We start from the raw sequence: 17,372 nt of genomic DNA, 5'->3' as shown, positions 1-17,372 counted from the left end.
CAAAATAATCCAAGACACCTGCTACCAAAAAAAAAAAAAAACCGACAAGACAGACATCTCCCTATGAGAAGAGACTCCCCTTTAATGCCAGGTTCCACAAGATAGAGCTGTACTTTGTGTTCACGATGTGTTTCCTTTGGACTTCCAGGGGCTGACAATAATTGACCCGAAGCTGTGGTGCCGGAGCCACCAGCCTCAGAGACCAGGTGAAAAATCAGAACACGAATCTAAGAGTAAATGCCCTGCAACAAAACAGCCGGCCTGATGTCAGCGCAACACGCACGTTCTTCCTTCCAACCCTGCTTATATTCCGTGAGCAAAGTCTAACCATTCTAACAGCCTCCAAGCCTTTTATCTACCAAGAGGAAGATTGAAACTATGTTGTCAACTCAAAAAAAAACGTGCCTCTTCTCACTGCCCCACCACCCTGGGAAGAGGATGGGAAGAGACCCGTCTGCAGAACAGGCACCCTGAAATTCCAAAGGGAAAAAGCAATGAGGTCATGCCGTCTACTCCGTTCGCCGGCACAGGGGTCCTCCCGCCGCCGCCAATGTTACCACCCGAGTTGTAAAGCCCACGAGAAAGACGCAGGGCTGGTGTGGACCCACAGGCAGGTGCTTAAGGCGCCGCTGCCCCCAGCCGACTCCGACATAACTCACACGTGTGCCGTCGTCTCCGGGAAAGATGGAACAGTTCGCTAGGTGGGCCGATCAGCCCGGCCCTTCCGGATTCGGAGAGAGTGCACCTGAGCACGCCGAGGGTTCATCTCGCCCCCAGATTTGTCCGTCGCCCTCCCCGGATCCCCTGCACACTGCTGCAGTTTACCATCATGCTCGCATCTCCCTGGCTGCCGCTTCAAGGACAAAGAGAGAGTGCTTATGTTTCCATCACAGCCGAAGAGCTCCGTTTATGGAAACAATTAAACAAAACAAAAAGACAAACAAGCCAGACAAACGACCCTCCAGCATTTTCAACAGCTGGATCCCCACTCCCCACCCCCGGACATGGACCCAAGAACACTAGAGAAACGCAGAGAGAAGGTCACTAAGCTTAGCTAGGAAGCGAGCGAGCTAGCTAAGCGTTCACTTCACTGCAGCAGGGCTGCTCATTGAATGCAAGCACTTACCATAAAAATAGAAAGAGTCAACAGAAGGAGAAGGGATCCTTCCTCAGAGTCTTAGACAGAAAGAAATCCACCGCGGAGATCTAGGCAACGGATGAGGCCAACAAAGTGATGAAAGACGAGAAAACCAACATACACAAGTCCTTCTCAGCCTCCCCCACCCCGGGCCCGCATGCAGTTGTTTGTGCTGTAAAAGCCCTGAGAAGTCGGGAACAGGACTCTCCCGAGGGCGAGCTGGAGCGCGATCAGCCTGGTGGATTTCAGAGCATCACGCCCAGGGCTCTCCTCCCCGCCACCGGGGCAGGGGCGGCGAGGTGGGGGGAGGCTGAGCACAAGGCCGGGGTCGGAAGGTGAAGAGAGAGATGGGAAGGCACCTCTTTGGAGTGTGAGGAACTACCGGCTAGAATATCAGAATTCCCCATCAGTTATTGCCAGCGACCAATCAGCCCAGCCAGGGGGCCGTGTCAGTGTGACAAGAGAGCAGTGGATAACAGCCCGTTCTCAGCGAGGCAGGACAGCCCCCTGCCTCCACCAGAGTTGGGCAGGATTGGCATCTTCTCCTCCTCTGCCCCGTTGCTGATAATATTTGCTTTGTTTTTAAAAATAAGACCCAAAGCCCCATAGTTATACCAACCAATCAGGAAGTTTGCTTAAGCATCCCACAGCATCTCTGCAAGAAGCCAGCCTTGAAACCCATCCTAAATGATATCTAACGGCATCTCACAGACCAGATAGCCCTGATGATGTGAGCACAGAAGTCACCATGAGTACGATGATGACACGCTGGACCATGAACTGCCTCATGCCCAAGACACAGGATGAAATACCAGGGACCTGGATCCCAGGTTCACAAGTGAGACTTTTAGACAGAAATGGGTTAAAGGTCTCTCTAAAATCTTCTCAGTTTTGATAAATTTTCTAATATAATATATAGATAGAAGTACTTATTAGAGACAGTTTATAAAGATAGTGACATTTCTTTTTGAGGTTTCTTATATCATCTATAAGACAGAATGCGTGGATTTGGGTAAAAATACCTGTATAATGATGAGATGGTTGGATGGCATCATGACTTGATGGACATGAGTTTAAGTAAGCTCCAGGAGTTGCTGATGGACAGGGAAGCCTGGCGTGCTGCAGCCCATGGGGTTGCAAAGAGTCAGACATGACCGAGTGACTGAACTGACCTGTACAATAGTTCATAGGCACACAAAAGTTTGAAAAACTCTGAGCTAGACTAATAAAACAGGCAAATGAGTGAATTCTGTAGTACTGACTAACAAGTAAAGAATATTATACTTTTTATGCCTGCCTTTCTTCCCATTCTATTTTAATATTGAACTGTAAACTCAGTTTATATGTACTCATTCAGTTTTGGCTATGCATGCGTGCCTGCTAAGTCACTTCCGTCATGTATGACTCTCGGAGACTCTATGTCTGTGGTGATTAAATTAAATTGGGGTGTTGGTTCTAGAGTTAAATGCCAGTTGAATTGGATCCCACAGTAAAACTTCAGAACTGTTTAACTTGGGGAAACTGTCTTGGGTCATCTTTTTATCTTTGCAAGAAATATTAGCTCTTTGTACTAGCCAAGAGTTAACAGGAAGACACAAATGTGGCTGGGTTGGTTTGTTTTCAGGTGGTGTACATGATAGAGTCTTTAATTTTATGTCAGCTTTTTCCTACAACTTAAAGGATCATTTGGACATTGTGTTGCAATCTGAACCCAGACTCAAGCTAGCTTTGGGAAGCCTGAATACTGCCAAGTAAAAGGAAGCACTATGGATGGGAGAGGGGTTTGGAAAAGAATGGATACATGTATGTGCAAGGCTGAGTCCCTTTGCTATTCACCTGGAACTACCACAACATAGTTAATTGGCTATACCCCAATACAAAATCGGAGAAGGCAACGGTACCCCACTCCAGCACTCTTTCCTGGAAAATCTCATGGACAGAGGAGCCTGGTGGGCCGCAGTCCATGGGGGTGCTAAAAGTCGGACACGACTGAGCGACTTCACTTTCACTTTTCACTTTCATGCATTGGAGAAGGAAATGGCAACCCACTCCAGTGTTCTTGCCTGGAGAATCCCAGGGACGGGGGAGCCTGGTGGGCTGCCGTCTATGGGGTCGCACAGAGTCGGACACGACTGATGCGACTTAGCAGCAGCAGCAGCAATACAAAATAAAAAGTTTACAGTTTGGAAAAAAAATAAACATCTCAAAAAATTTTTTTTAAGCAGAATTGCAGGGGAAAAAAGAAAAGGGCTAAATTCCAAGGAAACAGTTAACTCACTACTCAAATGAGTTACAGCAGGAAGCCATAAAAATATTCCACAAAGATGAACAGAATAAAATGAAATTTTTGAAATGAAAAAAAAAAGTTGATTTCATCAGGTTCATCCTATGTATATTATACAAGGAAAACCTGCCTGGGAGATTCAGTCTTAAATTCTGTTGTGTTATTCACTTCAGTTCCACTCTAATTGCAAACTTTTAACCACATGATCAGGCAGCACAGAAATAAAAGCAGTGGGTCCTGCCTTCAAGAAGTTTATAGTCCCATGGACTAAATGAAATCTTTTCAAAATTTCAATACTGCAATTCTTGCCACGACAGAAAATGTTCTACTGTTTTAATGTCCCTTAGATAAAGCCAAGGCATGAAGTTGGATTTTGGACTCAAAGTTCTAAATTAGACTAATAAGGTGTTTTCCATAACCAAAATCATTTGAGAACTATAAATGCACCATTTATTTTTTTTAATTAATTAAAGTATGAAAAGGTTTTTTAACTGAATGTTTGCTTTTATCAGCATCAACAGTTTCTGATGCTGCAAAAACATGGACAGCATAACAAAGAACCTATTTAATAAGGGAATATTATTTAAAGCTACCAAAGTAATTGAGATTAATATTGTTTATGGAACAGGTTCAATACCTTGAGTACATAGAGTTACAATGAAGCATGAAAATGATAAGACCACAAAAGTACAAATTACTTAGCTGATTAAATAATTGCACATCTCTATAACAATTGGGTCAATGAAAACAAGTATTCCGCAGTCACTTACTCAAATGCAATTAATTTTTAAAATTTGGCCTTCACTCCTACCTCCTCAAAAGACAGAAATACCTCCCATTTCAACAATTGTTTAAATTAATTGTAGCAACAATTAATTGTTTAAATCACAAAATACTTATCCAAGTCAATTTAAACTACAACAGTTTCAGGGACTGTATCTTGCTCACTGGAGTAACAGTACTTAAATGTTAGTAGGCCATTTCAATGGACAAGAGAATTTGGCTAAAATTCTGCACTAGTATGATTTAATGCCTTTTTAAAAACAGACTACGAGATAATTTGAATTACATACATATACCTGCCATTTATTTGAAAAAAACAAAGCTCTTTCAAGAAATTTGCTTCCAAGTAGCTCGATGACTTGGAGAAAGGGACAACAGAGGATGAAATGGTTGGATGGCATCACCGACTCAATGGACATGAGCTTGAGTAATCTCCAGGAGATGGTAATGGACAGGGAGGCCTGGCATGCTGCAGTCCATGGGGTCACAAAGAGTCGGACACGACTGAACGACTGAACTGAACTGAGCTCGCTGACAGAGCTGTATTAATCCTGAAAGTCAAGGATTCTTCAAGCTCAGTCTTTAACACTGATACTGGATTCCACTCTCTGTAACCAATCTGAATAGAAAAAGTAAAAACATACCTATTTCCTAGATTACCAAGGAGATAAATGGCTGTGTAATTCTATTTTTGACATCAGACACTTAACAAGAGACATGAGAATCAAGGATTTTCTTTTTTATTGAGGTGCAGTTGATTTACAATATTCTATTAGTTTCAGTTGTACAACAGTGAGTCAAAAGTTGTATAGGTTATACTCCATTTAAAGTTATAAAATATTGACTGTATTTCCTGTGCTGTACAATATATCCTTGAAGATTATATTTTATACATAGGAGTTTGTGCCGCTTAGTCCCCTACCTACCCCTATTTTGCTCCTCTCCACTACCCTCTCCTCACTGGTAACTACTAGTTCATTCTCCATATCTGTGAATCTGTTTCCATTTTATTATATTCATTCATTTGTTAGATTCTACATATAAGTGATAACATATTGTATTTATCTACAGATTCAATGCAATCCCTATCCAAATACCAATGACATTTTTCACAGAACTAGAATGAAGGATCCAAAAATTTGTATGGAAATACAAAATAGGCAAAGCGATCTTGAGAAAGAAGAACAGAACTGGAGGCATCACACCCCATGACTTTAGACTATATACCAAAGCTATAGCAATAAAAACACTATAGTACTGGCATCAAAACAGATGCACAGATCAATAGAAAAGGAGGAATTTTAAACAATATTCTGCCAATCACTGATTTTGAAAACTAAGTTATAATCTCCCTAAAGTAAAGCCTGCACCTCTCTTACCTAACTTCTATAAACTGGTGTTTAAAGGAGCTAATATTTACTGAAACTTCATTTGTGCCAGACTTTGTTGCAGTGGTTTTATACCTCTTTTAGTCTTCACAGCACTCACAGGACATGAATTTCATCTTAATTGAAATAACTGAGATACAGGGAGTTGAAAGCTTTTGCAAGTGGCAATGTCAGTATATGAACCACCAGAATAGCCTCAAAATGCTGCCTCTCTTCCATGGAAACATTGATACGAACATGGAAGACTCCCCACAGATGTTTTTGACTGAATGTAGAGATTATCTGGGGACCCTTCCTATGGTGTTACATGTATTTGGGTGAAAGAAGAATGAAACAAATTCAAGCTAAAGCAGAAAAACTCATTTTACTTCAGAGATTAAATGTAGCCCTTCTCTGCAACCAAAATAAATTATTGATGCTTATAATTTAAAAATTAAAGAGCAAGCAAACTGTATTTGTTGATTTTTTAAATAATTATGACCCTACATTACATTTTAAAGCCAGGATGAGTGGTCCTCAGTTAATAAAAAAAAAAGTGAAAGGAAAGAGTATTTTAGAAATGTGGGGGATCTGAAAGAAACATTATAGTCCTTTATCTAATATCTAAATTCTCCTTCAGCATTCAGCAGGAGGCCTGAAACAGAGAGAGAACAAGTTGCTATGCTAATGTTTCCCTACCAGAGGTCACTGGCTGAGAATAATCTCCCCAAAGTGCTTAGTAGGCGGGCTTTCAAATTTGCAACAACAGTTCCAAATAAATAATATGCAGGACATAAATATTGTCACAGCATCCAACTCTTCAAAAATTTGATTGCACTCACCATTTCTCAGCCAGAAGATTCCTATGGGATCAAAGATCAAATCATATAGAAAGAATCTGTAAGATTACAGTCATAACATTTTCTCCTTTTTTTGAGGATAAAAAAACAATCAATAGATGCGTTAAAGAGTCAGGGAGAATTGGGCTAAGTAGGGAAGCCAAAATAAGGAGCACGTGTCTGTGTACCAACGCAGCTCTTGGTGTGTATGTTTAAAATACAATCAGTGTGCCTTCGCAGCCAATCAGTCCCTCAGTCCCAAGGTTACTGCCCTATGTCTTCAACACATAATTAGGGATTACAACTGATTCAGGGCTTTGATCTCTCTCCTTCACTGCTACAACAGTTTCTAGCCTTTCCTCTGTTCCAGTTCCATTGCCCTTTGCCAATGGCACTTGTTTTCTAAAACACAGAAAATACAATCACATCATCCCCTTACTAGTAAACCTGGGATGGTCAAGCCAAGTACAGCACCACCTGAGCCTGGCATTCAAGGCTCTCTGCAAACAGCCTCCATCTACAGCCTCCTTTCCCGTAATTATTTCCTATATATTCCATGCTCCAGATACAGTCAATGAGTGCCTATTCCTCAGAGTCACCATACTCTTTTATCATGGTATTCTTATCTGTTTTTCCTAGAATAATCTTCCTGCTTCCCTCCTAGAGAAAGCCAAATGTTCATCCTTCAAGGCCTGGTTCACTGTCCATCTTGGTGAGGTCATCCCCAAATTCCCCAAAGGGACTTAATTACTTCTTCCTTTCTATTTCCAGAGCATTTTTTCTAGTCCTGCATCACAGGGTAAGAAACACTGTGCTAAATTAGTAATTTCAACCTATTTCACTATACTCCTTTGATAGTCCTAGCGCTTGACACACAATAGAAGCTCAACAAACCCATGAGAGGAAGTCTATATTTTATGCCTCTTATTCACAATCAAAAGCACTTTGAAAAAAAAAAAGCACATATTTGTTTTCTGGAAGTCTGAAGGACGACAAGCTTATGAGCCATATTTATGTCCTCTTTCAATCAGGAGTTTCTCTGGTTTAAGGAAAGGGCCCTTGATTAGAATCAGAAGAGCCAAATCCCAACCTTGTCTTGTGTCACTTCAGGTTAATTTCTTAACCTAAAGAAAAATAAAACATGTCCTGCTTACCTTTGAGGGTTCTTCTAAGCCACAAATGACGAACTGCGTGGTAAAGTACTTATAATGTATGTAGTGGGAGGTATTGCTATCACCACTGCTGTCGTCATTGTTTGATAATTGTTAATATCCCAAAGCCATCACATAATTTAAGGGAAGCCAGCCGAGGAGTCCAATGACTCAGCACTTAATCAGTCCAAGTGCCTTGCTCCAGTTCTGCTGGTCTGCAGTTAGGGTGCAGTGGGAGAGTGGAACGGCCCTGATTTGGGCCCTAGCTCTGTAGATCTGCTCCCTGATATCCAGTTCCCTCTTCTAGGAAATGGAAGGAACAACACTTAACTCACTACAGTGTTAAATGAGATGGAATATACATCTAGTTGTAGTATATACACATCTGTTTCATTTCAAAGTCTCTAATAAGCCTTACCATGATTGATCAGAGAAAAAAAAGCCATGTCTCCCGCACTCTACAGTATCTACATACACCCCAGTCGTGGCCCTCTTTCTGTTTCTTGAACTTGCAGAGCTCATTCCCACCCCAGGGACTGAGTATGGGTTTCCTCTGCCTCATCCTTTTCTTTAGATCCTGGCATGGCTGCTTGGAAAGGCTTCCTTGACCCTGTCTATCATTTTCTCAGCACATCATTTCCTTCACTCTTATCATTTACCTCTGACAACATTTACTTCCATCTGTTACCATTTATTTGATTGCCTATTTGTCCTCTGCAATATAACATATGTTCCTCTCCAGCAAAGACTGTTCTTGTGCTTTTCATTGTGTCCCCAGAGCCTAACATAATGTCCAGAACACAATATACACTCAGTATCCACTTCTTGAATATTTACAGCATGACCAATATTTGTACAACTATTCCCATGTTTCTCTGCATCTCAACAAAATCCCAGTTATCATGACTCTTATAAGGGAATGATACCTTGCAATTAATATGGTATTCAGGGTAATACCACAGTGTTCCAGTTTATTATAGGTATTTAATTAATATGTAACACTCATTAACAGACATTAAAATGCTATCCAGGGACAAGGGGTACCTAGAATCAATGTTTAACTCCTACTTGCATTAGAAATAGGAATTACCAAGATTGGCACGATGATCTTCACTCACAAAACTGGAAATGAAACACTGAGCAAAAAAGTTAAATTATGTTTATTTGATGTCAGGAGGTTTACTGGATCCTTATTTTTCATTCTCCTTTCCTTAGTTTATGTTAAAATTACTCTGGTCCAAGCTGATCCCAAGAAGAAATTGACAAGGTCCTTGGTTTCCAAAGCATTAACTAGAACAAATGGCTTTTTTTTTATCAGGAGCACAGGAACATAGACAATTTCTCTTTCCTCCCAAGAAGCTGTCTGGAAAGGCAAAATACAGAAATCCTCCCAAACCTGACCATATCATCACTGTTTCTGACTAGCCTGGCCCAAGAGGTGGCCTAATAAATAAATAATCATGGCAATCATGTATAATATATGAAGCATACTTTCCACCAGTCATCTGGAAAGACATAGTTTTAAATTAGAGTATTTTTAAATTAACAATACTGCACCAATCTACCAAATGACCATATGAATTTGTCACTGGCAAAAAACATGTAGTTTTTTGTTTTACTTTGTTTTGTAAAGGAACAAATGTCTGAGACCCAATACCAAATATCTTTTTCTCCCAAATTTTCCTCTAGCTTTCTTTTTCTCCACTTAAGAGCATCACTATCTACTCTGTTGCCCAAAGAAATTAACATTTATTGAACTCTTACATGGAAGACTATTCAGGTCACTTTCAGATCAGTTGCTCAGTCATGTTCGACTCTTTGCGACCCCATGAATTGCAGCACGGCAGGCCTCCCTGTCCATCACCAACTCCCGGAGTTCACTCAGACTCACGTCCATCAAGTCAGTGATGCCATCCAGCCATCTCATCCTCTGTCATCCCCTTCTCCTCCTGCCCCCAATCTTTCCCAGCATCAGTCTTTTCCAATGAGTCAGTTCTTCGCATCATCAGGTGGCCAAAGTACTGGAGTTTCAGCTTTAGCATCAGTCTTTCTAATGAACACCCAGCACTGATCTCCTTTAGAATGGACTGGTTGGATCTCCTTGCAGTCCAAGGGACTCTCAAGAGTCTTCTCCAACACCACAGTTCAAAAGCATCAATTCTTCAGCGCTCAGCCTTCTTCACAGTCCAACTCTCACATCCATATGTGACTACTGGAAAAACCATAGCTCTGACTAGACGGACCTTTGTTGGCAAAGTAATGTCTCTGCTTTTGAATATGCTATCTAGGTTGGTCATAACTTTTCTTCCAAGGAGCAAGCATCTTAATTTCATGGTTGCAGTCACCATCTGCAGTGATTTTGGAGCCCCCAAAAATAAAGTCTCTGTTTCACCCAAATCACTTTACAGGGTACCTAGAAATCTCAGCATCATCCTTGCTTTAACTCATCTTGTCCATATCGCCTCCTTTCCTCCAACATCTCCTCACTCTCACTACCCTAGCCTAGCTACAAATTCTTCCCTCAGCTTAATAGTTCCAGAAGCAGTCTCCCTGCCTTGCACCTCCCTGTGTCCAACGCATCCTTTGCAGGTACCGGAGGATTTTTAAGTGAAAACACCAGCTTGCCCTCTCCCCTTGAAACCTCTTCTCTGCTTCATCACCATGTTCAGGATGAAGTGCACTCCTTCCCTTATTACATGAGAGCCCCCCAGGACTCTTCCACTTTCCCTCCATCACTCCCATTTACCTTCCTCTTGTACCTTGACATTTTAAGCAGCCCTAACACAGTTCCAGCATTCACCAATCTGTTTAAAATGTCAGGGTCCTGGCACAACCTTTTCCCGAAGTTTAGAATTTCTTGTCCCAGCTCCATTCCTCCTGAACTCTTACTTATTCTCTAAGACCCAACCCAAGCCTCTCCCTCCTCTTCCAGGCTTTTCCTGACACTCCCTCCGCGAACCCAGGTCTTCGGCATTGCAGGTGGATTCTTTACCACCTGAGCCACAAGGGAAGCCCAAGAATACTGGAGTGGGTAGCCTATCCCTTCTCCAGCAGATCTTCCTGACCCAGGTATCAAACCATGATCTCTTACATTGCAGGTAGATTCTTTACCACCTGAGCTACCAGGGAAGCCCTATCCTCTAACAAAGTTCGTCGTCCTCAAGTGATAGCACTGATTACACAGCGTTATAACTGTGTTATTATCTGATTCCTTCAGGAGAGTCCTAGTCTTGAGTTTTATTCATCTTTGCATCCCCAGAGACAAACCTTCTCTTGAGACTCTCACATAAATGGTTCTAGAAAGACTGGGCTTTCATGTACGTCTTACTAGACTGTTCTCTGAGGAATGGAAGAATATTTCACCTCTTTCTAACCTCTCTTTATTACAATGGCTGGCATCAATGAATGCTCAGTGAATGTTTGGGGAATTCTTCAAATATCGTTGGCCAAAAAAAACCCTTCAGTTCAGAAAATTAAAAAATCCCTCTGAGCTAATTTCTAATTAGCTCATTTAAGTATAAATATAAAAATTCTCCTTTTTGAAATTAGAAAACACCACAGGCATTAACCATGAAGATTTCAACTTCTGAAACTCCTGATTTTTAATAGTAATTCAACTAACTGGGGCATCTTGCAGATAATTGAAGCATTCCAAACATCCTTTCTACTTTGAATTGTCAGGCAGAGGAAAGATTGTTGATTCTCTCAGGCAGAAGGGGCTTCTTGGAGAGATTTCACTAGCATTTAAGTTCGGAGGGGAAATAGCCCTGTCTGCCCAAGTAGAGAATTTCACTGTTGAGACTGGGGTTGCTACTGTTCCTTAAAAGTTCAGTTCCACACTCAACATACAGGCATTCTTACAAGAAGGGCTGTGGTTTGATGGCATAGGGCAAAACCTGGGGCTTGCAATGGACTCTCCACACCAGCCAGAGGACTATTCAGTTTCATCACCTACTCCCCTTATAGAAAATTAGCTATGATGTAGTCAAAGAACTGGAATAACACCCCCCTCCCCTGCCAATAGCTGCACTAGCCATCCTAAAGAACTAATCTCCCTTTGGGATGGCTGAACAGGTGACATCCATATCAGTAAGGGAGGCCCACTCAAGACATTGCAGACACCTGGCCAAGTCAGCTGTTGGGGGTGGTGGGGGGAGGCCAGAACATTTGCATCCTCCCAGTGTTGCTGATCCACAACAGACAAACCAAGAATGAGCCAAAATATCAGTGCTACAGATGTGATCATCTAGTCTGCTTTTTATACCATTTCCCCTCATTGCTCTGAAACCAATTTTGAGTTCTATTATTTGCGCTGAGAGGATAAAGCAGAATGGTCATTTTAAAGGACTATGACATGCTCATATTTTGGTAAAATGGAACTAGGCCATATACTGACCGTTCTACAACTTTGTAGACATGGATTTTTCCATTTATGAATTTTTAAGGAGTCGCTTGGAGACTCTGGTTCAATTCCTGAGTCGGGAAGATCCACTGGAGGAGAGACAGGCCACCCACTCCAGTATTCTTTGGTTTCTTTCGTGGCTCAGCTGGTAAAGAATTCCACCTGCAATGCCAGAGAGCTGGGTTTGGTCCTTGGGTTGGGAAGATCCCTTGAAGAAAGGCTACCCACTCCAGTATTCTGGCCTGGAGAATTCCATGGACTGTATAGTCCATGGGCTCGCAAAGAGTCGGACATGACTGAGCAACTTTCACTTTCACTTTGAACCTCCATCAAGAGTAAGTCTGTATTGCAGGTGGGAATGCAGAATGGTACAGCCACTTTGGAAGATAGTTGACTAGCTTTTTACAAAACTAAATACATTCTTATAAATTTACCATAAAATCCAGCTATTATAGTATACTCCTTGGTATATACCCAAATGAGTTAGAAGCCTACGTCCACATCAAAGCCTGCACGTAGATATTTATAGCAGTTTTATTCATAAATGCCAAAAGTTGGAAGCAACCAAGATGTCCCTCAATAGGTGAATGGATAGATAAACTGGTACAGACAATGGAATATTGTTCATCACTAAAAAGGAATGAGTTATCAAGCCATGAAAAGACATGAAGGAACCATAAGTGGACACAGGGATACCTAATTTTATTGCAATTCACTGTAGTTTGCAGATAGTTCATTGTTTGCTTGTTTTTACAAACTGGAGGTTTGTGGCAACCTTATTTGTCAAATGATATTAGCATTTTCTTGCAAGAAATTTAATTAAGGTATGCTGCTGCTAGGTCACTTCAGTCGTGTCCGACTCTGTGTGACCCCATAGACCGGCAGCCCACCAGGCTCCTCTGTCCCTGGGATTCTCCAGGCAAGAACACTGGAGTGGGTTGCCATTTCCTTCTCCAATACATGAAAGTGAAAAGTGAAAGTGAAGTCGCTCAGTCGTGTCCGACTCTTTGCGACCCCATGGACTGCAGCCTACCAGGCTCCTCCGTCCGTGGGATTTTCCAGGCAAGAGTCCTGGAGTGGGTTGCCATTGCCTTCTCCAATTAAGGTATACCCATTTTAAATATGATGCTACTGCACACTTAATGGATAATAGTGTAAACATAACCTTTATATGGACTAGGAAACAAAAAATTGTGTATTTCCCTTTATTGTGATATTTGCTTTCTGAAAAGGCTACCTACTATATGATTTCAACTAAATGACATTCTGGAAAAAAGCAAAACTATGGAGACAATAAAAATATCAGAAGCTACCACAGGTTAAGTGGGAAGTAGGTAAGAAGAGATAAAGCACTGAGGACTTTCAGGGCAGTGAAACTATTCTGTAAGATCTTGTCAGATACATGGTCTCATACCATTGTCCAAAACCACAGACCACACCACCAAGAGTGACCCCTAATGTAAACTCAGACTTTGGGTGATAATGTGTCAATGCAGGTTCATCAATTGTAACAAATATACCAGTGGGGTAAGCTGTGGGGACAAGGTGGGAGAGACAGCAGACAGGAATTCTATACTTTCTGCTCAATTTTGCTGGAAACCTAAAAACTTAAATAGACTTTTTCTTTCCTTTTAATTAAAAAAAAAAAAAAGAATTCTCTTGAAGACTAAGCAACTAGGTAGCCTTTATGAATTTCAGTTGTCTTATTAAGTAATACGTCTGGAAAACAAACCATTGAAAAAGAGGAAGAAAGAGGACTCCCATAAACTGCACAAAGTCAAAAGAAGTTCTAAGAAATTCACTGTGGCAAATGGTCAGATAAATTGCATGGCCATGTTCTGACAACTCAGAATTCCAACTAGAATGTTATATTGACTGGAACATTCCATTGATACTTTCCATCATCAAGGACTAGCAAACCAGAACACTGAATACACTGTGAATTTCACTAACATGCTGAAAGCAAACAAAAAATCATTTCTTTTTTTCCTTCCCTTTTACAGTTATATTTTATTACTGCCCAGGTCTAAAACAGAAAAAACAATCTGTTCAGAAAAGAGCAGGCAGGTCCCTATGTAGAAGAGTAATAACAGAGATGTGGCTATACGTATAAACCATCGAAGCTCACCTGTAATTGCAGGAAAATAAGGAGTGAAATAAATGTCTTCAGAAGAGTTAGAGGTGCTATGTCTACAGAAAAGGAGGAATAAAGGATAAAATGATGAGAAGCTTTAGGTAAGCATGTGGGGGGTGACATAGAAGTGAATGCAACAGTCACTGTTACCCTGAAGTTCAAATAATGGCAGGTTGAAAAAAAAAAGAGTGTAGCTGACCCTTGAACAACTCAGGGGCTGTGGTGCCAACCCTCGAGGCACCTGAAAATCCATATATGATTCATAATCAGCCTTCTGTACAGGGTTCCTCAGCACCCACAATTCCCCATCAGAGGATTCAGATCATATGGCCCTGCAGTGTTACATGGATTTTTATTTTTAAAAAAGTATAAGTAGACCTATGCAGTTCTAGACCATTAGGTCATTTAGGTATGACCTAACTCAAATCCCTTATGTATATACAGTGGAAGTGACAAATAGATTCAAGGGATTAGATCTGATAGAGTACATGAAGAACTATGGACGGAGGTTCGTGACATTGTACAGGAGGCAGGGATCAAGATCATCCCCAAGAAAAAGAAATGCAAAAAGGCAAAATGGTTGTCTGAGGAGGCCCTACCAATAGCTGTGAAAAGAAGAGAACTGAAAAGCAAAGGAGAAAAGGAAAGACATACCCATTTGAATGCAGAGCTCCAAAGAATAGCAAGGAGAGGTAAGAAAGCCTTCCTCAGTGATAAAAGCAAAGAAAGAGAGGAAAACAATAGAATGGGAAAGACTAGAGATCTCTTCAAGAAAATTAGAGATATCAAGGGAACTTTTCATGCAAAGATGGACTCAATAAAGGACAGAAATGGAATGGACCTAACAGAAGCAGAAGATATTAAGAGGAGGAGGCAAGAATACACAAAAGAACTATACAAAAAAGATCTTCACGACCCAGATAATCACAAAGGTGTGATCACTCACCTAGAGCCAGACATCCTGGAATGTGAAGTCAAGTGGGCCTTAGGAAGCATCACATCAAACAGAGCTAGTGGAGGTGATGGAATTCCAGTTGAACTACTTCAAATCCTAAAAGATGATGCTGTGAAAGTGCTGCACTCAATATGTCAGCAAATTTGGAAACCTCAGCAGTGGCCACAGGACTGGAAAAGGTCGGTTTTCATTCCAATCCCAAAGAAAGGCAATGCCAAAGAATGCTCAAACTACTGCACAATTTTACTCATCTCACACGCTAGTAATGCTCAAAATTCTCCAAGCCAGGCTTCAACAGTATGTGAACTGTGAACTTCCAGACGTTCAAGCTGGATTTAGAAAAGGCAGAGGAACCAGAGGTCGAAGTGCCAGCATCCTCTGGATCATCAAAAAAGCAAGAGAATTACAGAAAAACATCTATTTCTGCTTTATTGACTATGCCAAAGCCTTTGACTGTGTGGATCACAGTAAACTGTGGAAAATTCTGAATGAGATGGGAATACCAGACCTCCTGACCTGCCTCCTGAGAAACTGTATGCAGGTCAAGAAGCAACAGTTAGAACTGGACATGGAACAACAGACTGGTTCAAAATCGGGAAAGGAATACGTCGAGGCTATATATTGTCACCCTGCTTATTTAGCTTATATGCAGAGTACATCATGAGAAACGCTGGACTGGAAGAAGCACAAGCTGGAATCAAGATTGCCGGGAGAAATATCAATAACCTCAGATATGCAGATGACACCACCCTTATGACAGAAAGCAAAGAAGAACTATAGAGTTTTTTGATGAAAATGAAAGAGGAGAGTGAAACAGTTAGCTTAAAACTCAACACTCAGAAAACTAAGATCATGGCATCTGGTCCCATCACTTCATGGCAAATAGATGGGGAAACAATGGAAACAGTGGCAGACTTTATTTTGGGGGGCTCCAAAATCACTGCAGATGGTGATTGCAGCCATAAATTCAAAGACGCTTGCTCCGTGGAAGAAAAGTGATGACCAACCTAGACAGCATATTCAAAAGCAGAGACATTACTTTGCCAACAAAGGTCCATGTAGTCAAAGCTATGGTTTTTCTAGTAGTCACATATGGATGTGAGAGTTGGACTATAAAGCAAGCTGAGCGCTGAACAATTGATGCTTTTGAACTGTGGTTTTAGAGAAGACTCTTGAGGGTCCCTTGGACAGCAGGGAGATCCAACCAATACATCCTAAGGAAATCAGTCCTGAATATTCATTTGAAGGACTAATGCTGAAGCTAAAACTCCAATACTTTGGCCACCTGAATGCAAAGAACTGACTCATTTGAAAAGACCCTGATGGTGGAAAGATTCAAAGCAGGAGAAGAAGGGGACAACAGAGGATGAGATGTTTGGATGGCATCACCAACTCAATGGACATGAATTTGGATAAACTCCAAGAGCTGGTGATGGACAAGAAGGTCTGGCATGCTGCAGTCCATGAGGTCACAAAGAGTCGGACATGACTGAGTGACTGAACTGAACTGATGCAGTTCAAATCCACATTATTCAAGCATCAACTATACATAGCTACAACTGATGTTGGCAAATGAATAAGCTCTAAAACAGAGGTGACAGCAGCATCAACAGACTGGGAGGGTCCTGGAGGGTTTTAGGAGACCCTCTGAAGAGGGAACACTTGTCTGGGCTTCAGGAAAAAAGAGCAGGATTTCAGCAGGAAGTTAGAACCAGCCAGGAGGATTTTTCTGCTACAGTTATGGCCAGAAGATAGGAGAATTGGATCAGGAGTGGATACATTTGTTCATTCATACAGTCAACAAATACCTGTTAAGCATCTGCCAGTGACAGATATTGTAGATGATGGAAGACATGAAAAGCAGTGATGAAAACACACACAATTTGAACATTAGGTTTCACTGGCTGTGGGCAATGCAGAACCCAGGGAGCTGGATGCCCTGCATGCTCTGCTCATCCTGATTCTTCTATTCCTTCTAGTTTCCTTTCTCATACAGAGGCTGGTAAGGCAAAATCTATCTTCCGGACTCCCTGAAGCTAGGACTCTGAAGAAGAATTCAGATCCACTAATTCAATGCACTTCTATGAAACTCAGAAGGTGGAAAGCAGATGAAGAATGCCTTCCTGACACCTTTTGACTGAGATCCACTTTGACAAGTAAAATCAGATGTGTAAGGTTTTCCTGCAGCACGATTCTAGAGTCCATTATTTTTCTGGCGAGGAAAGACAGTCGAGAGACAGTAGTGCCGTTGGCTTCCTGATCCATGAACAGCTACAGCCAGTTCTCGAATCCAGACACCTAGGAGGGCCTGAGAGGCAG

The 17,372-nt window shown here is 41.5% G+C and overlaps 1 protein-coding gene across 41 annotated transcripts in view; it reads right to left on the bottom strand.

Moving 5' to 3' along the window:
* Positions 1-17,372, bottom strand: part of ANO4 (anoctamin 4) — a 438,203-nt gene that overhangs the window by 355,712 nt on the left and 65,119 nt on the right. For 8 of the 41 annotated variants that reach the window (XM_086400941.1, XM_086400944.1, XM_086400955.1 and 5 more), the window contains exon 1: positions 1,127-7,805. The exons of 26 other annotated variants lie outside the window; for them this stretch is intronic. The gene's annotated coding sequence lies outside the window, so the exon portion shown is untranslated. Of the gene's footprint in view, positions 1-659; positions 1,098-1,126; positions 7,806-11,958; positions 12,127-17,372 lie in introns of those variants that run through there. 7 more of the 41 variants (XM_086400929.1, XM_086400940.1, XM_086400954.1 and 4 more) reach the window with 4 other exon arrangements.

Source organism: Bos grunniens, chromosome 5 (genome assembly GCF_055505025.1).
Source record: "Bos grunniens cultivar Pamir isolate PY7600 chromosome 5, Bosgru_T2T1.0, whole genome shotgun sequence".
In the NCBI taxonomy this organism is placed as follows: Eukaryota; Metazoa; Chordata; class Mammalia; order Artiodactyla; family Bovidae; genus Bos; species Bos grunniens.
Note: the sequence above shows the minus strand (reverse complement) of the source record. Positions and strands in the feature narration are given on the sequence as shown.